Below are 25,501 nucleotides of genomic sequence, written 5' to 3'. Positions count from 1 at the left end.
CGGTTCTGAAAGTGGGACAGAACCTGAGCGTTCAGCGCTGTCATCTCCTGAGCACTTACTGTGTGCCCCAGCCCCATGTCAAGAGGTTGTATACGCTTTACGTATCTCCTTACTATTCCCATTTTATAGGTGAGGAAGAAGGCTGCTCTCAAAAAACAAAGTCCGGATGCTCTTCCAAGTTAGCCAGTGGCTACTCCAAGGGATATTTCCAAGGGATCTTTCAACTCCCCAGGCCAAACCCACACGTGTCCTACTTGAGTGTAGAGCTTTCTGAATACAAATAATTGCTTACAAAGGTGGTTAGCGCACGCCGGTCCCTGGGCAGTCTCTGCAGCTGTTTATGAATTACCCATCCTATATCCTTGAGTGTGATTACTGAGTCTTTAGTTTGGATGTTTGGCTCACTAGAATGTGAGCTTCTTGATGAAGCCCTCAGTTCAGTTCAGTCACTCAGTCGTGTCTGACTCTTTGCAACCCCATGAACCGCAGCACGCCAGGCCTCCCTGTCCATCACCAACTCCCGGAGTTCACTCAAACTCACGTCCATCAAGTCGGTGATGCCATCCAACCATCTCATCCTCTGTCGTCCCCTTCTCTGCCCACCTTCAATCTTTCCCAGCATCAGGGTCTTTTCAAATGAGTCAGCTCTTTGCATCAGGTGGCCAAAGTATTGGAGTTTCAGCTTCAGCATCAGTCCTTTCAATGAGTATTCAGGACTCATTTCCTTTAGGATGGACTGGTTGGATCTCCTTGCAGTCCAAGGGACTCTCAAGTGTCTTCTGCAACACCATAGTTCAAAAGCATCAATTCTTTGGCGCTCAGCTTTCTTTATAGTCCAGCTCTCATATCCACACATGACTACTTGAAAAACCATAGCCTTGACTAGACGGACCTTTGTTGGCAATGTAATGTTTCTGCTTTTTAATATGAAGCCCTCAGTCTCCAGCTATTCACATACTTTTTAAAGGTCATCGACTGAGGTTTTAATTACATCATAGGTCTCCCTCCATCTGCTGAGTGTACAACCTAATTAATAACATGCTTCTGACTTGTGTCTCTTACAAATGAAGGTTTTGGAACAAAACTTAAACGAGGACCTGCAGCGCTCAATGAAGGTCTTGGAAGGAGCATTCTCTTTTTCTTGTTTTCTTATGTGTAGTTTATTGGCTTCTTCTGGTTATTTAGCGGGAAATGTATAACAGTAGGTCTATTGATTCAACGATTGGCAGATCTTAATGACCATAACATTATCTTAGGATCGGCTACATGTCCCCATCTCTTCTGGCTAGATTAACCTGAGGACAGGTAAATCCCTTTGCCATTTGGCTTGGGGGAAGACTTTGCACCTGCCATTTTGGAAACAGGCTGTTTTTGTAAGTTGTGGTATATTAAGCTCCAAGAAAAGGAACAGAATGCCTCTCTCTTCAGTCTTTTCCTCAACCTGTTCCGTCTGTCTGGACCCACCTTTCAGAATTCATCTGGACTTCATCCCCCCTTGGAAGCATTTCACAGCCCCACCTCGTCCTGCTGAGTCGAGTGTTCCCTCTTGTCTCATAGGATCTGGGAGTGGTTCTGCTTTAGGCCCTGTCACCTGTTTCTCTAACCCCTCTATTCTCTTCCCTGTTTCCTATTGACAGTGAGCTTCCCAAGGGCAGGCACTGGTCCTCGCTGCTCCTTAGTCACTCAGTCGTGTCCTTCTCTTTGCAGCCCCATGGACTGTGTAGCCCGCCAGTCTCCTCTGTCTATGAGATTCTCCCGGCAAGAATACTGGAGTGGGTTGCCGTTTCCTACTCCAGGGACCTTCCAGACCCAGGGATCAAACCCACGTCTCCTCCGTTGGCAGGCAGATTCTTTACCACTGCGCCCCCAGGGAGGGCTACTGGGGCTTACTGTGATTCGTTTCAAGTTTTCATCGGGAACTTACTATCTTTCAGGCTTTGGATTAGACTGGGAATTTAGAAGTGAACAGGCCACGTTTCTACACTCATGGCTTTACAATCTGCTGGGCTGGACAGACCGCAGGAAAGTGCAGTGGCTAATTTTTTTGAGCCTGTGAAGGAAAAATTCAGGACCTTATAAGGCCTGTTTGTCTCTGTCCTTAAATCACTAGCAAAGAGTTGGCATTAAGTGAATGATTTGAATTGAATTGAGGACACCAGTTTCAACCCTTCATCTTACCAGTGTTAACTCTCCTGTTTTAAGTGCCTTTGTCCTGTTGGGACTGACAACTTTGTCCCCAAAATGCAAAATAAATAACTAAATAAAATTTTTATAAAAGATTTCTATCTAAATGGAGATGTTATGGCTTTCGGGTACCTTTAAAATTCCCTTTCCTCAGGTGAATCCCCCTGTGCTTTGAGGTATGGCATTCTTTCAAAGTGTGTTTATGCCCAGCAACATTTTAGCTTCCATCATTGAGGACCCTGTCCGAGGAAGAGAGTGTTCTGGAATTTCTGGGGCCTATGGATTCCATCCAAAATTCCACACACAACTCGGAGACTCCCCAGCTGCCACTCACCTAGATCAGAGTGTCCAGCTCTGCTTATGAAATGCTACCATCCGGCTCCCAGCCTGATCAGGAGTGCTGCGTTCCGACGACAGCAGTTAGGCAGTCTTGCATCCTCCACCTGGCTTGGGAACGGCTTCTTGAAACTGCAGGTCACGGCAAAAGGGCTGTGACCACCAGGGAGAGAGCGCAAAGCTTTCTCTGGCTCCACCACCCACTCTCCTTGGCCCTGGCACCCTGCAATCCTCTCTACTCCTCGGGGATACCTTTTTAAACGTCCCCATTATGTTCAACAGCATGTCAGCTGAGAGTTCAGGCTTACAGGCTTGTGTCCAATGGGCCAAAGTGTCTAAAATAAATGTTAGCTCATAAAACATACACGGCACATCTATGGGGCCCAAGCAAAGCCCACACGGGGAAAAAAAATATTAAGTGAGCTTGTTTAACCCAGGAGTGACAGGTCTAGGAATAGGATTTAAAGGGGGAAAAAAAAAAGAGTTTTTTTAAATTCCAGGCAGGCAAGTAAGTTGAAAAGGAAATATAGGTTTTGACCCATAATGAAAAGTGATGAATCCGGATTTTTTCCCAGGGCTTGGAAAGTCAGTCTTCATAAGTCCGTTCATTTATTCAACAGCCTTTATGGAATATCTGTTACATGCCAGCCACTATGCCTGGCATGGCACATAAATTTTTTTTTAACATTTTAACTGTAAGTTTTATTTGAAATTTCAAGAAACATTGAAAATAAACTTTTTTTTTAACCTGTCCTACCGAACACTTAAAACATAATTTGGGAATGTTAAACATTAATCCTTAATTCAAAATAATGATGTTCATAGACTACCTCTTGCTGTTGGCCAATATGAAGTTTACTTACATCTAATATTTTTTATAAGCTTAACCCTTAATCCTTCCTAAAATTCAGTGACTATGACTTAACTTCATAAGGTCAAGCAAGTCTTTTATGTAATACCCCAGATAACTTTTCAAATACAAAGCATTTATATCAGCAAGGAAATTATTAAAACATACATAAATTTTACTGAAGGGCTTGATTCAAAGGCTGTCGGTAAAAAGATAGATGCATTTCCCCCTACAAAGCACGCATGCACACAAAAACAATCGAATATAGATGCCATTACATTCTTTTATGGTTATGTTACATGGAAAACTGCAGGTTTATAAATGCCATTCTATTATGTAAGAACTGAAAAAATATATATATATATTTTTTAAATTGTCTTTGAAGCCACAGGAGAGTGGGCTGTGCCTACATTAAGGGACTAAAAGGCTTTGCCTTTAAAGAATGCACAGCCCAGTTGAGGAACCTGAGATTAACCATTTAAGCAAATACATGTGATTTTTGGACAGAGATGAAAGCTATAAAGATACCATGCCAGATCATAGGATGAAGGGTCATCTGCAAACTCTGTGATAAGGTGATGTTTAGATGAGTCGCAGAGAGTGAGAATAAGCTGTCTAGATAAAGAGCAAGAAGGAAACCTCCTGGTCAGTAGAAGCAGCAAGTGCCCAGGCCGTGCTGAGGAGGGTGGGCAGCCCTCGGGCCACTGTGCCCTTGATGGGATGACGGAGGTGGGATGTGGTCCCTGGAGGCAGGTGTGCGCTGTTTGACACCAAACAAGGATTTCCTTCTAACTAACAGGGCTTAGGCAGCCGAGCGCAGTCAGGAACCCGGCCTTGGGTCGGCATGGAGGGCACCCGGGTAAGACCAGGAATGCCACTTCCCTGGCTGCCCAGAGGACCGGAAGCACCTGGCTTCCCAGGGACCCCAAGCTCACACACACAGGAGGCTTCAGGAGGCTTCCTCAGCATGTTAACTTGCAGCAGTTATCCTGACGTGGTTTGCAGAATAAACAAAGGCTTTGCGGAGCCTCTGTTCAAGGTGATAAGTCACTAATGCCGTGTGTACACTCCTCAGCCGCCGCACAGCTCGGGTCCCGCTGCAGCCTCGCCCCGCCTTCTGTTGGCTGGTTTGTTTTAAACATGCCATATTTTCATATAACAAAACACGCGTGCATGCTTCATACCATTTAATATTTAATTCAAATGAAAGGCTTACTATATCAAATAAAATGTTTACATGTGTGAATTTTTATATCCCCTTAGGGGAGTATTTTGGAAGACACGTGAATCCCTGATAGTATACAGTGGCATTTTAAATGGTAGATAAACTTCTTAACAATTTAATTGTAATGTGTTTATTTTAATGTGCAGTTTTCATATAAAATGAGGGCCAAATCAAACCGGCAATTTGGTAGCTATTATTGCCAGCTTTTCACTGTCAGTTCTGATATAAAATTTACTGTTTGAATGCATTTATTTAAGAACTGAGTTTATTTAAAGATAGAATAACAGTACAAGAGGTGTGTCTATGATGGCAACATTGATGAGGGCAGGGCACGGTGCTGAGGTTTCCTAGACCCAGACCCCCGCAAGAAACTGTGTCACCTGGCATGTGTCTTAGGTTCGTCTCCCTCCCAAGTTTTATCTGATGAGCAGAGCCACAGATTCGAGTTGCTTTGCTCAGAAGATGACTTAGGTCATTTTAAAACATTTGCCTACTTCTGAAATCATCCATATTCTCATTTTATCATTATTTAAGCAACCCCATTCTTTGGATGATCCATTCATTCCCTTAGCTTGAATTTCTGCAAAAGCAAAAACGTCACAACTGCCTTTCCAGGAGGAGATGAGGCACTTTTCATGAGACTTCCAGCTAGTGTGGATAAAACTCTTCATTATAGCATAGCTGGAGTTCAGAGAGTAAGCTGAAACACGGTGCCTCTGTTGGCTCACCAGGGGACGGCCTTTTGACGTCAGTTCTAATTCTATGTGGAGGGACCTTAATAGAACTGGAAGCCAAACTAGTTCTCATTCTCATTGTGTTGATGTGTAAACTGAGCCAAGAAAACATTGCCTGAGATTTCAGCCAGAATTCGAAACCAGCACTCACTCCCCACCCTAGCTCCAGCTACCAGATGGCATGTCATCAGTGAGTGTGTGTCTCTGTTGTTGATTCTGATCTGTTTGACAGAGAAAGTGTGCAGGTTGCTAGTCTAGCTCTCCCTCAAGACGGCCTCACACACAAGGCATCCCCAGGAGGATAGTCATTAACCACAGGGAAAAGGAAACTGTGCCCTTGTAGGAACAGATGATCACATGCTATGTCGTTAGTTCCTCCTGAAAAACTTTTTAAAAATATTTCTCTCCTTGTGGTAATTTGTATATCACTGTATTTTTTAAAAATCATCGTTAAGTCCTAAGGGCAAAATAAAATGCTACATGGAACAGAATGGGAAAAGGATCTGAGAAGTGGGGGTAAAAATATTCTGGGGGAGTAAAGCTGATGAAAAAGTGTCTTAGACGTATCTCTTTCATTTTGGACAGTCTACTAGCAAGAAAGAACTTCATGCCCTTATAGGTTAGACCCGTGTTGTGCTTATTTGCTTAGTCGTGTCCAACTCTTTGCGATCCCATGGACTGTAGCCCACCAGGCTCCTCTGTCCATGGGATTCTCCAGGTAAGAATACTGGACTGGGCTGCCACTCCCTCCTCCAGGACATCTTCCCAACCCAGGGATCGAACCCAGGTCTCCTGCATTGCAAGTGGATTCTTTACTATCTGAGCCACCAGGGAAGTCCTTAGCTTAGACCAGGGTTTGGCAAGCTTTTTCATAGAGAGTTCAGTTCAGTTCAGTTCGGTCGCTCAGTTGTGTCCGACTCTTGCGACCCCATGAATCACAGCACGCCAGGCCTCCCTGTCCATCACCAACTCCCGGAGTTCCCTCAAACTCACGTCCATCGAGTCAGTGATGCCATCCAGCCATCTCATCCTCTGTCATCCCCTTCTCCTCCTGCCCCCAATCCCTCCCAGCATCAGAGTCTTTTCCAATGAGTCAACTCTTCGCATGAGGTGGCCAAAGTACTGGAGTTTCAGCTTTAGCATCATTCCTTCCAAAGAACACCCAGGACTGATCTCCTTTAGAATGGACTGGTTGGATCTCCTTGCAGTCCAAAGGACTCTCAAGAGTCTTCTCCAACACCACAGTTCAAAAGCATCAATTCTTCTGCAGTCAGCTTTCTTTATAGTCCAACTCTCACATCCATACATGACCACTGGAAAAACCATAGCCTTGACTAGACGGACCTTTGTTGGCAAAGTAATGTCTCTGCTTTTGAATATGCTATCTAGGTTGGTCATAACTTTCCTTCCAAGGAGTAAGTGTCTTTTAATTTCATGGCTGCAATCACCATCTGCAGTGATTTTGGAGCCCCCAAAAATAAAGTCTGACACTGTTTCTACTGTTTCCCTATCTATTTCCCATGAAGTGATGGGACCGGATGCCATGATCTTAGTTTTCTGAATGTTGAGCTTTAAGCCAACTTTTTCACTCTCATAGAGAGTTAGATAGTATCTAATTTTGGCTTTGCAGGTCTTACAGCCTTTGTAGCAGTTAGTCAACTGGAAAGCAGCTATAAACTATGTAAACAAATGGCTGCAGCCGTTTTTCCATGAAACTTTATTTATAAAACAAGTCGAGGGCCAGATTTGGTCCTTGGGCCATAGTTTGCCAGTCCCTAAGATATTCAATATAAGGGCTTGACCCTTGGAATCACACAAACCTGGTCCACGTCAGGGCTCTGATTCTCCCACCGATGGGAACCTGGTTGTCTTACTGCACCTCTCAGGTCTTCAGGTCCTACTTTTGTAAACAGGAAACGAGTATAGCCCCCTCCAGCAGGTTATTGGGAGAATCCAGTGAGTAATGCTCAGAGCAGCACAGACCTGGCGTGTAAGATTCTCATCGCGTGCCAGACACTCTTGTTGCTGTGCTCCTGGGGTTGTTGGGGGAAAGACTGTTGCTCGTCGCACACCCTGCAGTCCATTGGCCCGAAGAAGTGAGAGCAGCCTTAGCCTCAGCCTGTCCCCTGCCAGAAGCCTTCCTGTGCGCCCCTGTGTCTTCCCCTCGTCTCCATCGTGGCTCCTCTCCCGGCAGGTGGGTCCCGCTGCCCCCTTCCTCCCCAGGGGTCTCCAGTCACCCTGAAGAGGTACTTGGAGCTCTTTCATGCCTCAGAACAGGTGCACGCGCTTTTCCTCCTCTCAAGTATGCGGGTCGCCCAGCCTTCTCAAGACTGGCTCCTTCCTTCAGTCGCTCCCTTCTGTGTTACTTCCTCAGAGACGCTCCCACTGCTCGCCTACCAATAACCCTTTCTTTCACAGCTCATAGCAAAATTAGTCAGGGACAGACCGTGCCTGTCTTATTCACAATTTGATCATGGTGTCTCGTACAGTGTTCTGGCACATATAGACATTCCGAAAGCACATATAAATAAAGAATAAATGATTCAAAGATGATGATGATGATGATTTTTTTATTATCACCATCGTGAATAGCACTGAAAGCATAGGATCCCATACAGAGTTCACCAGTTTTCAACTCTCTTCAACCTACTTTATGACTTTAACTGGATCTATGCACCACCTGAATTAAAATTTTTTTTGGTAAATAAATTTTGATTGGAACACAGCCATGCCCATTCATTACTGTCTTCACTAAGGATGCCTTCACCCTGCAAGGACAGAATTAAGTAGTTGAGTAGAGACTGGCTGGCTCACAGATCTAAAAATACTTACTGTTTGGTTCTTTACAGAAAACATTTGCTGACTGCTGTACTCAGCAATAGTCACTGAACTCCTTGTTTCGTGTGTTAGTTGTTTTTATCTCCATTCTCTTTAAAAGCAATTTTATAGCTATTCAGATTACTTTCACGCTTGCTCAAGGACCCCCTAAGATCACCTAGCTTGTGACTCCGGGTGTGTGCTTTGGGAGTCATTGCCGTGACAGTCCTGAACCTTTCTTGGACTCTGCACCTGGGTGAAGGTCCTCTGTGTGGGTTCCAGACTTGCCGCAGGACATTTTGCACCTAGGAGATCCTGTTAGTGCAGTTCCCATTTTGCACAAGCGTGTTCGCGGGCTTTCTCCCCCCAGCGCTGTGCGTCTGCCAGCATCCTCTTTCTAACGCTGCACACGAGCCAGCTGAGAGTGTGACACGTACGCCTGCATCATGGATGTCATTATAACAGACGTCAGAAACACTGCTGCTCTCCCAGCACACCCAGACTCTTGACAAGACAGATGAAACTACAGCTCTCTGTACCTGACTTCCAGAAATCAGGGCTGCCAGCTTTTTCTCGTGTTATGAATAGCCAGTGGCTGTTCTGTTAGATATCTATTTGTCAGGAAAATTCTGCCTTCCAGAGTTTTCCCCAGATTTACATATTGCATTATGAAATCTCTTGTAGAGAATGCAAAGGAATTTGCAGACATCTCTTTATTTTTGTTTTTCGATGAAAGTCATTTGTGTTATCAAGACCTCAAAGGAAACGGTATCAGGTGGGCCTCTTCCAGTTGCAGTGGGCAGAAAAATGCAACTCCAAATGGCTTAAATAATTGGACAGCTTACTGGCTTGTATGTCAAAAGTCCAGGATAGCTGACTTCAGGTATTGCTAGTTCAAGGCCTCAAATTATATCACAAATGCTTGGTTCCCTCTGTATATTTCTCTGGTCCGCCTCTGCAGTGTTGGCTCCATATTGGGGCAGTCCCTCTCCCCATAGTGACCAGGTGGCCCCCAGCAGCCCCACCTTCATTGCCCCCCAGGACTAAGTATAGCTTCAAGGAGCTGGCCTCCCTTAGACGCTTCAGTCAATATCCTATGTCATCAGGTTGAGGGTGCTAGTGTCAGACCCAACCAACCACTTTTGCCAGATAAATAGGCTGCTCCGATAAGTCAGGTCTAGATCATGTCATCCCTGGCGATACAGGGGAGCTTCCAGCCCCTGCAGAATTCCGCTGGCTCGGAGCGGGGATCTTGAAACAAGATCAGAAGCAGAATTAAGGGATGACATAGAAAACAGCAACAACAAGTCTTTACCATATAAAAAGCTAGTTTTCTCTCCAACTCTTGATTTTCCTCTTTGCTGCTACTCCAGGGTTTCTCGACCTGGGCGCTATTGACATTTGAAGCCAAAACCTATACTGTGGGGTCTCTCCTGTGCAGTGTAAAATTGTCAGCAATATCCCTGGCCTCTCTCGGCTGGTCTCCTTTGCTGTCTGAGTTATTAAGTAGCTTGTCCAAGATCGCATAGCAAGAATGCGCCGAAATTCCTGGGATTCAAACCGGGAAGTGCAGTGGTGTCTCCCTCTCCCCCCACCCCAAGTTGTGACAATCAGAGATGCCCCCTGGCAGCCAAAATGCCCCCAGGATGAGAATCACCATGTGTCGGGTATCGTATGAGAGTAGTGAGCCGAGGGGGATTACTTCATCCCCCAGGGAAGAGGTATGAAAGGGGAGAGGGCAGTTTCTAGGGCTCTGATGGACAGACTTTCAGTGGAGGATTCAGTCTTCACTTCTTGTGGAAGGTTTTCAGAACTGAGTGATCCGCCCAAACCTAGCCACAGAAGCAAACTCAGGCTGCGTGGTCCAGGGCTTAAGTGTGCTGGGGTCATGTAGTTCCAGGTTTGAATCCCAGTTTTGGCACATTCTTGGTCTGGACCTTGGGCAAGTTGCTTAATATCTCAAGAGTCTGGAGTTTTCTTACCTCTGTAGAACAGTTGGGAGTTAGTTATTGTTCAGCCGCTAAGTTGTGTCCGACTCTTTGTGACCCTGTGGACTGCAGCACCCCAGGCTTCCCTGTGCTTCACCATCTCCTGGAGTTTGCTCCATTTCATGTCCATTGAATCAATGATGCCATCCAATCATCTCATCCTCTGTCACCCCGTTCTCTTCCTGCCCTTAATCTTTCCCAGCATCAGGGTGTTTTCCAGTGAATCCACTCTTGGCATCAGGTGGCCAAAGTATTGGAGCTTCAGCTTCAACATCGGTCATTCAAAAAAGTATTCAGGGTTGATTTCCCTTAGGATTGACTGGTTTGATCTCCTTGCTGGAGAAGATTAGGAATGGCAAACCATTTCGGTATCCTCACCTTGAGAACCTCATAAACAGTATGGGAGTTAATATGAGACTTAAATAGTAATGGTAATTTAAATGGTAATTAAATAGACAATGAAGGAAACTAGAGGCAGGCTTGAGGGGGTCATTCAACAGACAGGAGGTCTAACTATTTGTGTCATCGTGGTTACCAGCATCACCTTCATCATTCAATCCAGGTTTGCTCTGCCAACCTTGACACTATGACCTGGGGGATGGGAAGCCACGGGACTCTCTCCTGTGGGTGGCCGTCCCGTGCCATGTAGTGAGGAATGTGTTCTCGGGCTCAACACACCAGATGCCACCCAGCTTCCCAGTTGTGTCAACCAAAAACGTTCCCAGACCCTGCCCAGAGTGCCCATGGCCGAGATCCATTGATTTAAGCCCCTTCAGCTGACCATCTGGGACAGTAACAATCCTCTTGCTATGCTTGGTCCCCCCCACAACTGGTCCCATCCTTTTCCCAATAGAAATAAGGGGGCGCTGCCCAATCTGACCAGGAAAAAGGTTGAGGTGTCTGGACCAGGGCCTGGTATAATACCCACATAACTGTTAGCAACTCCAATTTCCTGAGCAAGCAGAAACTCAGAGTGCCTTCATCTCCTGTGGCCTTTATCTCACTGCAGAAATGCTGTCTCAAGTCTCCCAGTTCACTTGTGCTATTTCCAGTTTCCATCTGGCCCAAGGGATCCATGCGGCATGTCCAGTTAGCTTAAAATGTGTCCTAATGTCTGGTTACCAGATGGAAAATCGTTGCTCTTAAGCTTGGCCTGCATATTGCAATGAAAATGCTTGTTAGGTTTAATGAAAAACATAGACCAGACCATTTGTAGGTGCACGTGCGTGGACATGCAGAAATAGGAGACTGCTGTTGATGTGAAGGTGTACCGTGAGAACCCTTCATAGTCCCATGTTCGCCTGACATTGCTGTTCCTGGGAATCGGTGGGAAGTTACGTCAGATCTAGAGTCTGGTGAACTCGGCTTCCAGCATCATCCAATCAGAACCAGCAGAACATTGTGGTTAGGAGCAGAGACTCTGCAGTCAGACAAGCTGGAATAGCTACTGACTAGCTATGTATGCCTGGCACAAAGTCAGTGCTTAATAAATGCTGGTTGACTGTCGAACATCACTCAGATTCAGCTCACTCATCTGCAAAATAGAGTAAAATCTACTTTTAAGGCAATAGATTAGATAATCTATGTCAAACATTTAACACAGGAAATGCTCAAAAAAACACAGCTACCACATATAATGAATTTACAGGATCCTGAGCCATTTTATCCATTCTCATTTATTCAACTAATATTTATTGAGAGCTTGCTTTGTGCCTTGTGTTAGCAATTAGTAATTCAGGGACTAAAGAAGACAAAGATGAGCAGCTGCATACCACTTTTAAGTTAATAAAATTGTAAATGTGTCACGTGCAGAAAAGAAAGTTCTTTTTATCCTATTTGAATCCAACATGTGACGGAGCTCCACAAAACTCAATTGTCTCCAGTTATTTAACCTCCTCAAAAATTAGGTAGACATTCTGGAGAGAATTTCCTTCTCAATTCCTGCCACATTGCCACAGCATTCAATAATATTTTTTAATTTCCAAAAGAAGTGAAGTTTCCAGGCAAGGCACTGACAAGTAAGTTTAATGGAATTTATTGCAGGCTTATTCTCGATCTATCCCAAGAGGCTCTTGATTTATTTGGTTTATCCTATAGCATAAGAACATGAGTTAAGATATATGAGGAATGCAGTTTTGAGGCCAGGGTTGTGGTTTTTCTGTGTCCTTGGATGACAAAAATCCCCTTTTCGGGCATATTTACTTACTGTTATGTCTTAGCATGATTTAACTGCCAATGAGTCGCTGCCTGTGTGCCTGGACCGCCTCCAATGCCATCTCGTACTTGTACAAATAATTCTAGTCTTGGGGGGTAAATGCATGGCAAGCCCCTCTCCAAGAAGTCTGAGAAGGGATGACATGCCACCCCTGGACTCAGCACCAGCCGGGAGAGAGAGGGCAACACGCAAGCCCTTTGAGGGCGGGCAAGGTGTGAATGGCCTAACTGCTTTCCTCAAAGGAGAGTTTTCCGTAGGAGCTGGTCTTGAATGTCTCAACTCCTGATTTAATCATTTAAGAAATCATAATCATTGTTAGTATCTTCATCGTTGTTGTTTAGCTGCTCAGTTTTGTCCGACTCTTTTGTGACCCCATGGACTGTAGCCCGCCAGGCTCCTCTGTCCGTGGGATTCTCCAGGCAAGAATACTGGGGTGGGTTTCCATGCCCTCCTCCAGTGGACCTTCCCGACCCAGGGATCGAACCTGAGTCTCTTGCATGGCAGGCGAGTTCTTCACCGTTGAGCCCCCTGGGAAGCCCATGATCGTCATCACCCACTGTCTATGGGAGCCTTGACTTTTGCAATTCTCTCATCTTGGATCGTCCACCCACTTCCTCGTTCCAGCTCTCCAAGTTCCAGCTCAGTCTTGATCTCTAGCAGGAAGCCTTTCCTAATCTTCCGCATCTGAAGTAAAAAAGGTGCCCCTTCGGGTCACATGCTGCCACAGCCTCCTGGTCTCATCTTCTTCCCAGTGCTCTTTAATACCTGAAGATATCGTGTGTAGCTTTTGTCCACATATTTATTGTTATTCCCATGACTCATCTGTAAAGGCCGTGACAGCAGACATCTCTCTGTAAGAACAGTGAAGGGGACACAGAGGGAACCCACTGGGTATTTGCCAAGTGAGTGAGCACTCAGTGCCTGGCAGGGACATTTAGTGATTAAAATGCAGCCCACAGCTGCCTCTGGAAGTGCGTGTTGTTGCTCTCTCTGGAGACCAGGTGGCTTGCTTGAGATCTCACAGACGGTAAAAGATGAAGCTCTAGTTCACACTCCAATCCAGGTGCCAGTCCTCTGCACACTTCTGCAACCTGCCTCGAGTGCACCCCCCACCTCATTTCAAACAGCCAAGCACCCCCGCATCCCTGCTTTCCAGGTCACGGCCGGAATTCTGACCCACCTGTCTGGTCTACAAAAGTCTGAACCCCATGTTGACTGTGACTTTCTCTGCCCGATCAGCATCAGGGCTCACACTGCACTAAATGGTTAAAAAAAAAGAAGTCCATGTCATTAAACTCTTCAATTATGGAGTCACTTTCCTATTGGGAAATTCTACCACAGGCTAATGCTTTTTGGCAGGTTTCTGTTTGAGCAGGAAGCCTGCATGGAGAAGGTATACACACACAGAGAGAGCAAGGGGGCATCTGTTTGCTTTCAGCCGGGATCCACGATCTGTTTGTGTCCATGTTCCCAAGGATGACAAAGGTGATTTCCCAAAAAGGTCCAGCCCCTCCAACTTTCTGTGCCTGCTCGGGACCCCGTCCCCAACCCTTCTCTCTTGTCTCCTTGTACCTTCTAAATGAAATCACATTCCACTGCCTTTTCTTGTATAACCTCTGGACAAAAGACTCTTCCACACACACCTTTCTTAAGGCAGAGTAATTGGAACAGATAGCACGGCTGGCCAAGAGCCACTGACTAATTGCTTTATGCCCAACTCCCCTTGCCCGAGGCACACCCAGGACTGACAAATCCATGGCTGTTTCCCAATTTTTTGAGGTTCCTGAACCAATTGGTGCAATATTAGTTGGGGGCGGACAGGGAGGGCAATGCATCCCCTACAGCCATTGGCAGCTTTTACCTCGTCTATTTAATCTTCCATTATTGTGATCCTGGATATCTGTTTTTTTAATTTCCTGTAATTCAGCAAGGAATGTTGTTGTTCTCTTCCTTAAGGACATCTGTGGTCTCTGCTTTTTCATGTTCCAAAAATCCTAACAGAGCTGTTTTGTCAATGACGGGATATTTCATTAGAAATCCAGAGATCCCCATTAACTTATTTTCACCGCTCTGATCAACTTTTAGGTTAATAATTCATGATAGCTAATAACCTATTCAGATCATTCCCAAAATTATTGATTTAATAATATTTGGTCATTAATAATGAAAAAAGGAGGGGAATGATTCTTCTTATCACTTACCTCAATCTATTCCTTACTGCCTTGCAAATATCGGGGAGAGCCAATGTTCTTTAGGACTTTTAATACCTCATCATTCTCCTTGGTAGAAACCAGGAAAATGTTCTGCATTTTAAAATATCTGTATTCTTGATGTTCAAAGTCTATAATTGAGGCAGATCTTTCATTTAACCCAATCTCTCCATTCTTGAGTTTTAAACTTTCTGAGAGTTTGTGGAAACCACAGCATCTCACCCCAAGAGGTTCAATAGTTCAGTCGACTTTCTTTCTCTTCTTTATTATCTTCTGCTGAATCATATTGTAATCATCTCTCTTTTTTCAGTTTGCTTTTGCTAATATACTTTGTAATTTGATACAGAATTGAGCTTCAATTTGTTTTGGCAATATGGAGTTTCAAATAGTTTTCCCATTGAATTTCCTGTAGAGGTCATATCTGTGATGAGATGCAAGTATTTCATCTTACATGAAAAAGTAAAAGTCAAATGTGTGAACCGGATATATGAATATTGATTACTATTTTGAAGCTATTACCATTTTATTTTCAGTTTTAAAATGGCCTCTTTTAGAACCTCATTAGAAAGTTGCCCTCGTTGTTGGAATATCCCCATGAAGGCATCTTTTTGCAACAATAAATAAATCTTTTGGCTGCTTTCCAAGACGAATCTACTTTATCCCAAATTCTATTCAATACCTAATGGTGTTATGGCGACTTTCCAGAAACTAACCTTCCAGGCAATGAGAAATTTCCCTCAAGAATTGCATTTTGATGGGAAATGATTTCCTATATTAGATAAATAATGGACAATATGTGTTCAGCTTTAGCTCAAGAAACATCATCAGAATTCCCCTACCTGCGGCTCTCTCTGAGGCTGGCCAAAACGGCTGTATGAGAGGTGACTCAGGTGAAGGGGACAGTCACTACGTCTGCTGCTGTTGCCAAAGCGTCGGGATTTTGGAAACTTTCTGGCAATTAACACTCTTTTTCACTTTTGTCGAGGAGACACAGCTTGACTTTAAAAGAACGAAAAGAAAGCAGTGAAGAAAGAAAGAAGGAAGACAGGAAGGGAGGGAGGTACTAAGGGAGGAAGGAAGGAATAAACGAAACCACTGTCCTGAAACCATGAATAGTGATTGGTATCCCTGGCAGCAGAAACCACCTGTGTAGAACTAAAGGGATGTTTACACTTCCTAACTGAAACACGTTTGGGCCTGCACTAGCGTTTTTAAATCTTGGTTCATGATAGCTAATAACCTGTTCAGATCATCCCCTTACTCCATAAGGGGACCCCCGCCCCAGTCAGTGTTAATCAATCTGTTAAAAAGTCATTATGCTAGAATGAAGAATACCTCTTTTGGGTTTTGCTTTGAACAGCTCATATATTTTAGGATAGAACATTGTTTTTCAAATTGTGGATCAAGATCAATCAGTGGAATCAATATTGTGGGTTATGACCAGCACTTAAAAAAAAAAATAGAATACATCTAAATACCTTTCATATAGCAAGGGAAATGCTATTTTTAAAATAGCTATTTCTTTATACATATAAACACATGCATACTGGCCCATAACATCAAATGTGCTTCTTATGATGAGTTAAGTACAAAAGAAGTTCAAAGCCCTGGTGTAGAAGATCGAATTTCCTGTATTTAAGAGTAGAAAAAGTAACCTAAAAACAAACTATTGTGCAAGAATTACACCTCCTGAGTATATTGAAAAACATAATTCTTTTGTTGGTGTGATTTGTCTGTATCTCAGCAAAGCAGGGTGTCTTTTGATTCTACCTCTTTATTTCTCAAATACTCAGCTCTCAGGAGAGTCACCAAGGCTGTGTCACTAAAAGCAAAACAAAGAAAACCTCTGCTGGTGTGTTTAGGGGCAGTTCGTAGCTGCATCTTTCACAAAATTAAAATGTGCCAAGTGCCTCATATATATCTATGCACTGATTGCTTTTATAGAGAAAAGACATAATATCATACAGAAACAAAGAAGAAATTGTTTGGGGGAAAACATTTTGTTCAATTTGTAGAAAAAGAAGAGTGAGTCACCCTAGTTTATGAAACAGGGATGGAATTGTCAAATAACTTGAATTAGCAGCGCACCTCCTAACTTAGTTAAAAATCATCTCACTTCATTCTGCTGCTGCTAATTCCAGGCCCATAGGGAGACTGAGCCGACCTCCAGGAAGTGTGAGGAAGCCTTGCCCCTTGCCTCTTCACAGTCAGATTGAGTGTTTGCTGTTTGTGTGAAGTAGCTGCTGCCGGTAGCACAGCCGTTTGGGTTCGGATTTTGATGTCCTGTGATGGATCCTGCTCTTGCCGCCTAGATTTTAATATTCATTGTTAACTTGAGGAGCTGACACGGATGGGACAAGATTTCATTATGAGGCTCTTTGAACTTACACCAGTTAGAGGAGTGGAGAAATAGATTTCACCCAAGAACATTTTTAATGTTGTGTCAGAGCCCAGTTGATCTGATGGACTTTTAATCACTTTGCTGATAATAAAGAAGACCATGACTTAGACCTGCTTCAGCCCTTGTGGAAAGGTTGATGGCAATTTGCATGGTCTGATAAGATCTGAAGTGGGAGGAAATGGACTTCTGAGTTCAAAGAGATCTCACCCTACAGAGGTGCCCTGATCCAACACTCTCTTCTGGCTGTGTTGACCACTGAGCGCATGTGTGGTTCCTTCTCCATGTCTCAGCTCATCCGAGCACCTTGCTGAAGTTATGACCCCTCAGGAAGGCAGTGAGGAGCCGGGAGGCTGGACGCACACCCAGATACTGGAGGGCTGGGAGAAGGGAGCGATGGGGAGAGAGAGGAAGAGAGTTTCCCTACCGTTACAGACCACTTAGTTTGCAAGGAGCACCGCACGCAATCTGCAGAAAGTACTTTTCACTTGCACTTTAAGCAAATAGGAGGTTTAGTGGGACATTATCACCTGGAGTGCCCAGTAATGGGTAATAGAGGAGGGAAAGGGGCTGCGCACTGCTGATTAATATTTACCAAAGTCTTTGTGTGTGTTTTTCCGCAAACGTTAACGATGCGGCAGATCGAGTTGAACAAAAAGGACACTGTGGATTGAAATATGATATTCTGCCCATCAAATCCTGCCTTCTCTCTGCTTGGCTTATGATGAATACCATTCTTTAATAGCAGACTGGTGTTCGTGAAGAACTTATTACGGAGGCTAAGAGGAAGCCAAGAATGAAGAAATGCCCGACTGGCAGCGATCAATCACCTCCTTTTAAAGATGAACTGATCCTTCTTTTTTAAAGTAACAGTTCATACGAAGGTCTCAAACATAAATATGCAAAGCATCAGACCAACTTCAATTGCTGGGTCCTGTTGGCGTTTCCGTGCCTGTTTCGGGTGAAGTTGAATCCCAGTCTTCCCAGCAGAGACTCCTTCAAGGAGAGGGAAGCCCAGGCTCCTCCCCAGGGAAGGGCTCCTATTAAACAAAGGTTAATTCTTGGCTCCAGCAGAATAATAATGTTCTAATGCAAAGGACGAAGTCACATTTAGTTAAAGATTTCTATGTCCTAAGACGCAATAGTCAAAGTAGAGCTGCCCCAGGAAGAGCGAGTTAATGAAGCAGAGCCCGAGAACTGAGGAATGACTCAGAGCATGCTCTTCAGGACCAGGCCATTGCTGTGGCCTCACGAGACGCGCTCTGCCTTTCCCATTCACCTCTGGCCCTGTCACTTCCTGCTCAAAAGCCTCTGACGCAGTTTCTCTGCCTCGACACCACTGAGAAACTGGGCTGGACTGATCTTCGGGGCGGGGCGTCCTCTGCACTGGCAGGCGTTTACCAGCACCCCTGCGCTTCCCTGGGGGCCCAGCAGTAAAGAATCTGCCCGCAATGCAGGAGACACAGGAGACAAGGGTTCGATTCCTGGGTCGGGAAGATCCGCTGCAGGAGGGTATGGAAATCCATTCCGGTATTCTTGCCTGGAGAATCCCATGGGCAGAGGAGCCTGGCGGGCTACAGTCCATGGGGTTGCAAAGAGTCGGACATGACTGAAGCGACTGAGCACGTGTTCATGCTGGTCTCTACTCAATAGATGCCAGTAACATCCCTCACCACTATTTTGGCCAAAAATGACTCCAGATATTCCCAAATGTCCCCCGAGGGGCCTCTTGAGTGCCATAACTTTAAAGATAACTCTGATGCATACAGAAAAATTGTCTCCCTCACGTACCCAAGGATCTTGGTCTAATCTCCTCTATCCATTTACCATCTGTTGGTCCTAACCCCATTTGCTTTTCTCCCACTTTCTATAATATCCCAGGAGCAGTGTCTCCCTGGATCCTCCCTGTTTCTTTTCCCTTGTAGGCTCTGTCCTGTGTGAAAGCCTTGGACAGGACCTGCACTGTAGATCCTCAAGTGACTTGACACTCTTCCCTCTGGTCGCCATCCGCCCAAATTCACTCTCTCTTCAAGATCCAGTCCCACTGCACTCATTTCCAGAGACCTTGGATATATCACTGTGGTTAAGAACATGAGCTTGGAAGCTATACTAGTTCAGTTCCTTCTCCTCTATATGCTGGCTGTACGACCTCGGCCAAGTAACTCCAACCTACCTGTGCCTCGATTTCTTCCCCCAGAAGATGGACACAGCAGTGGAATCTACTGTACAGGAGTATTACTGGGACTCATGTTGGCTGTTATTATACAGGAGTATTACTGGGATCCACGTTGGCTGTTATTATACAGGAGTATTACTGGGACTCATGTTGGCTGTTATTATACAGGAGTATTACTGGGATCCACGTTGGCTGTTATTATACAGGAGTATTACTGGGATCCACGTTGGCTGTATTTAGTGTCTCGTGGTCTGAGGGTCTCCTCCTTCTCTGCAGGTTTGGTTTGTGCATCCCTCTCAGTTGCCTTTGCTGCATATACTTTCACTGGTCACATTTTCTGGACCAGTCACATGACAGGTCTGGAAAATAGGACCAAGTTCCAAAATGCAATCAGCTGAAAAGTTGCGGCAAATAGTTGTTATAACTGTACGTCGCGTAGGTGTGTATCTGTGTGTGTGTGTGTGTGTGTGTACGCACACCCACGTACCATACACACCCTCCCAACAGATCATGCCAGGGTGAGCTGTATCCTCTTTATCTCTGGTGTGTAGGGCGCCCCCATCAATTATTTGTTGGTTTGAATTCTTCTACTTTCATGAAAGGAAAGGCTCTTTTAAAAACTCTCCTCTTCTAGTGACCCCTGAAGTCTCCTGTGTCCTTCAGTTAAGGAAAGCATGGCTTTTGCAAACGCTAATTTCTCAAAGCCTGGCTCTTCACCTCCTACAAGCACAATTCAGGATAAAAGTTCTTATTCCTCAGGACATGTGGAAGAGTGTTTTTAGAAACATAATTTAAGGTCCACCTGGGGAGCTTGATTAAAATGTAGATTTTTTAGGCATTGGCTCAGACCTACTCAATCAGAAATTCTAGTGGTGGGACCTGAACACCTGACTTCCTAAAAGCCTCCCAACTGTGTTTACACTTACTCATTTGCGAACCACGATGTCCGAGAAAACCAGCACACAGTCCAGCATCTCCCTGGGGCCGCGCGGAGCCTGAGAGTGCCTGGGCTGGAAACAATGCTGCCGTTTTACGAGGGGAGTAAGAGGATTCCTGTCCTCTCTGCTTTCTGTCTCGTTCTGGGTAATGTAAATTATCCACATGGAGGGATTTTCTTTTTTAAATGAAAGCATCGTACTCTTACTCCACATTCCACGGCCCTTAAAAACAAGTCACCCTGAGGGGGAGGACTAGGTGTTTACAACCCCAGCTGGAAGAGGGCAGGGCTACTCGCCAAGCAAAGGGCAGCACAGACAGGCAATACGTCCTGAGAATTATCTCCGAGCATCAGCAGTGGAGACAAGGACTTCAGAGCATCCCTTTTGGGAAGGCTTTGTCACCAGGTGCACCAGAAGGGCTCCATATGGCTTCAGCATTCTGGTGGAGTTGTATACATATTTGAGCATAACCCAAAGATATGAAATAATCCATTCTTGGTTTATATCTGGATGATTAATCTCTCCTCGATATCCAAGACCTGTCTTATGATTAATTTAAGTTCTCCCACAACCCACAGTCTGCATCACATCCTCAAGAGTAACAGAGCCCCGTGTCCAATGTGATTTATTTCAGAAACAAAAGCAAAGGTGCTGTGAAGTCTCTTCCTTCAACTTCCCTGTGTGCCAGTAACTTCATACCATTGATTCCCTTCTCTTTTTTCCCTGGAGTCTCTGAGGAAAATGCAGCTCTCCATCTTGACGCCTGCACCTCCCCACAAAGACTCATGACTTGAATTTGGAGTCTTGTGCTATCTCTTTCCAACTGGAGGAGCTTGAAAGGATGTCTGAATTCTCACCCTCTCTTTCCCCAACTTCTCCCCTCTCCTTTCACACATTCTCAACTCTCTTTTTAATAAGTAAGTAGATAGTAAAGGAATAAACATACCTCTGTGCCTCAGTTTCCACATCTTAAAGTGAAAGTGTTTGTCAACTCTTTGGGACCCCATGGACTGTCGCCCGCCAGGCTCCTCTGTCCCTGGGATTTCCCAGGCAACAATACCTGAATGAGTCAGTTCCCTTCTCCAGGGGATCTTCCTGACCCAGGGATCCCATCCACGTCTCCTGCCATGGCAGGTGGATTCTTTACCACTGAGCCACCACATCTGAAAGTGGGTGTAAGCACAGTGCCTTTCTCGTGGGGTTTCATGAAGACTGGCTGAGTTAGAGAGAGAAAGCTCTTAGGTCGTCGGCCTGCGGGAAGTGCTCATTTACTGCCAGCTAACAATTCCGCAGGGTCTGTGTCTGTTCAGTTACATACCCTCTGTCTGTCTGTCTGTCTGTCTCTGCACGTTTGCATCTCCTGCCAGCCGGCCTCGGCGCTGTCCCGTCCTTCATCACCAAGCCCGCTGAGAGCCCTCCGTCTCTCCCAGCCCCTCACGCCCTGCTCATCCTCCACTGCTTTCCGTTCACCTTTGGCCGGCCGCGGCTGCCTGATAGCTCTGTGATTGTATCATCTGTTCAGTGACCTCTCTTCTGAGCTCGTCCCACCTGAGCGAGCTGCAGCGGTGGACCAAATCCTCTCATTCTTGCTTTCTTTTATTTTCAAGTTTACAGCGGAGTGGTATTGACATCTTCCCTTGTCAGAGAATGGCTCTCTTGGCTGGTGATATGGCTGTCGCTGCTGTGCTCCTGAAGGTGACAGAGACAGAAGTTCAGCTCCCAGAGACGTGCCCCTGGTCTGCACTGGGCTGCTGGGCGTCAGGCCCCTCCTTCTCGGGGACCCTGCGCTTCCTCTGCGCTTCCTCTGTGCCCGTGGATGTCGCAGCTCCCGAGGACCCTGTCCTGGGTTCCCGTCTCTTCTCATCTCTTTAGACCCAGAGATCTCAAGATCTCAACAGCCCACAAGCAGGATCTGGCCCACAGAAATGCTCTGATATAATGTCACTGTATTACAAAAAGAGCTTCCACATTTTAATTTTGTAACCAAAATCTCTATTCATGGCTTCTTTTGGAAAATTGGAGCATCTCACCATACCCAACCCATGTTCCCATGTGCCCGAAGCTCGCTGATGTTGACAGCATTCTTTCCTTAATCAGGGCACCTCCAAGTTCATCTTTACTTAAAAGCCACCTTCCCTTGATCCCATTAACTTCCTGATTCCTCCAGGCAGTTGGGGCTGCCACTCCTGTAGCATTATCCCTCAATAAATTAGGACCCCATGAAATAAGGACAGCCAGATGAACATTTCCCATTCCAACCTCTCCTCACGCCACGGCCACACCTGTTCCAATAAGTCCCAGACTTGCTCCGGTCCTACTGGCTGCTCATACTCAACACAGTCCTGCCTTTCTCTGTAGCATAACCTTCAGAACTTAACGTTCCATCTGAGAGAGGGTTTGAATCTAGAATTCTAAAAGGAATAAAAACAGGTTATGCATTAATCAATACTGGGTGGCATGCTACTCGAGAATCATTGTTCTATAAGAAGGATCTAGTTACATAATAAAAAATATAAAAACCGACGCTGTAAGTGAGGAAGGCAGGTCGATACCTGTTTGAGCAGTTAGGACATGAAGTACAGAGTGCTGGAAGTGTGATGGTGGGAGATGGGGAAACAGAGACTTCAGTGAAGCCAAAAGATACTACAGAGGATAGTTTGGGGACCGATGAAACTAAAATTTAAAAAAAAAAAAATCATTTTAAAGCCAATGTAAAACCTAAAATAAAGCAGCAGAAAGAGCTTGAGGGTTGGTGGGACCACCAGTACATAGATGGAGGTGGAGACTCGGGGAAATGATGATTCTGGAAGATGCAGTTGAATCGCATTTTTGGCATATTGAGTGAGATGCCAGCAGACATCTAAATAGATGCCTGTCCACCTAAAATAGATCCCGTACAGCTGAAGGTAAAGGAGGATGTGGAGAAGAGAAGAGCGGACCCAAGCTGCAATTTCAGAAGCCATCCACATCCGTGAGAGCTTCAAAAAGCTCTCTGTGAGAGGGAGAAAAAAGAGAAATAGGAACACAGGGAAGGGGAAGAAGAAGGTGGGGTCCATGCAGGAGATAAACTCAAAACAAAGTAGGAGGCCAAGCGGAGCAGGGATCAGGTGATAGTCTGATGAAAAGGGGATCGTCCAGCAGGGCTCACTGAGCAATAGACCTATGTACTGTATTCACGTTAGGCTATTGGGTTTGGCCAGGAGAAAGCCATCCATTCACTCAACAAGTATAAGAATATACTAAGATTCAATGACTTTTCCAAAAAGTGTGCTACAAAGAAACGTTCAACCTGGAGACTGTATCGATCAGTAGCAGCCTCAGTATTGCTCAAACAATTCCCAAATCTCTACGGCTTAAAGTAGCAGAGGTGTATGTCACAATCCTGTCTCTGATCCCTGCCACTCTCTTCCCTGGCCCAGACTTGTAACACAGCCATCTCTTGAAACATGGTGACTGTCACAACAGAGAAGGACAATGTACATCAGCCATTAAGGCTTCTTCAGGAATGTGAGCGTGAATCAAGGGTTCGAGGGCAGCAAAGTGCAGTTCCAGCCCGTGTCTGCAGGGAAGCAAGATGGAGCGTGTGTGCTTAGCCCTGTGACTTCCCCAGAGATGGTTTAAAGGAAGAATAGATGGCAGTCACACTTCCCAGGTGACTCAGTGGTAGAGAATCCATCTGCCAATGCAGGAGATGCTAGAGATGTGGGTTCGATCCCAGGGCTGGGAAGATGCTGTGGAGAAGGAGATGGCAACTCACTCCAGTATTCTTGCCTGGGAAATCCCATGGACAGAGGAGCCTGGTGGGCTACAGTCCATGGGGCTCACAAAGAGTCAGACACGACTTAGCAACTGAGCATGCACACATTCAGTCAGAAGTCACAACCCTGAATATTGACACTTTAGTTCCTTAAACCAAGGCTCAAGCACACAATTTTCAGGGCTCGGTGCAAATGCAAATGCAGTTTCTAGGCCAGGGGCAGAGCAGCCACTCTCCCCTTCCCCCAGGCCCACCACCCCATCCCATGGCAGACAGGCCACCCCTAGAAGATTATAACTTCTGCATGGAATAAACATGTTGCCTGGATCAGGGACAGACAAGAGACCCCAGGCAGCCACACTCGATGCTTCCAACTCAGAGAGGAGCACCACCCTTGGCCCCACCAAGAAGCTGCAGGGCCTGAGTCTGACCCTGACTCCTCCCCTCCCTCATCCTTAGCCTGGCAAAAGGCAGGTCTTAGGTGACTCCAGCAATGTGACCCAGGCACCACCCAGGGGTAACAGGGCGAGGCTGGGAACAAGGAGCCAGGTGTGACCTGATCCCAGGAGGGGAGGCCGTGAGCCGCCGAGACCTTCCCTGGGGTGGAGAGGGGAGGGGGGGTGGTGTGAGGAGCGTTCAAGAGCCGGGGTGCTGCCCCCCAATGAGTTCCATGTCCCCCTGGACTTCGCCCACAAAGTGCAGGCGCAAAGGTGAGGGTGTTACGACCTTCTCCAGGAGAGTGACCTGCGGCGTCTTCAGAGCACAGAGCCCACCGGACGGCACTGCCCCCAAAGGCACTCCAATGCCTTGCTTTGTCCTAAGGGACATTTCTCTCTTCCACCCAATCCGTTGTCTTCTCTACTTTCTCTTCTGTTCTCCATTCTAGTCGCTCTTGAGATCATGTTCAGATTAGAGATCATCCTACTGGGAAATTCATGTTTTTATACGACCTCAATCCCCGTGAACTACATGAGGATACCCTACCCTTTTCCAGTAGTCTTCTTCCAGGTCTCAGATTCCATGTAACCCCCATATTCAGGTCTGGGGAAAGGGAGCGGCCTAGGGGCTGGAATGCACGAGTAAACTTTGCAAGTTCCCTAGCTTGCAAGTTTGAGATTTATGCAAAATCTAAGAACATCCACCGTCATTTGCAGTGAGATTGCATATTCGATAAGCCTGCAGAGTCCCTCTTTGCCAGTGAGGCAGCCCGCATAAGTCAGGTGTCAGGGAAATAGAAATAGGTGGTCTTACTATTCTCTCTGGTATTACATCTGTCTGCAGAGACTATGGCTTACACAGATTAACAGACTCGACATATACTGAGACGGTGCAAAGAGTGACGCTTGTTGACATTATCAGCAATTCCTGGAGGGGAATTTTCATACTTTTTTTTTTTTTTTGGTCTTGCTTTCCAGAGTTTGTTTCTTTGTTCCCATGTACACCTGGCTATCCTTTATCCCCGCTGCTGTTTATCTCCCTGAAATAGTTTTGTGTATCTAGCCATATTAAATCCACTTATTTATTGTTCGTTTATCTCTGTTTGGTGTATCAAATGTTTATTTATAAGCCACTCATGTATCTAAAATTTACCTGATTGTTGTCTGCCTGTTCTGTTTGCTGGCATGTGTGCGACTGGGCTGTGCATGTATTTGCTACACTCAGATAATATAAGT

At 45.6% G+C, this 25,501-nt stretch overlaps 1 protein-coding gene across 2 annotated transcripts in view; it reads left to right on the top strand.

The window, feature by feature from the left end:
- Positions 1-25,501, top strand: part of TSHZ2 (teashirt zinc finger homeobox 2) — a 493,538-nt gene that overhangs the window by 113,651 nt on the left and 354,386 nt on the right. The gene's annotated exons all lie outside the window — the stretch shown is intronic.

Source organism: Bubalus bubalis, chromosome 14 (assembly GCF_019923935.1).
Source record: "Bubalus bubalis isolate 160015118507 breed Murrah chromosome 14, NDDB_SH_1, whole genome shotgun sequence".
Classification (NCBI taxonomy): Eukaryota; Metazoa; Chordata; class Mammalia; order Artiodactyla; family Bovidae; genus Bubalus; species Bubalus bubalis.
Note: the sequence above shows the minus strand (reverse complement) of the source record. Positions and strands in the feature narration are given on the sequence as shown.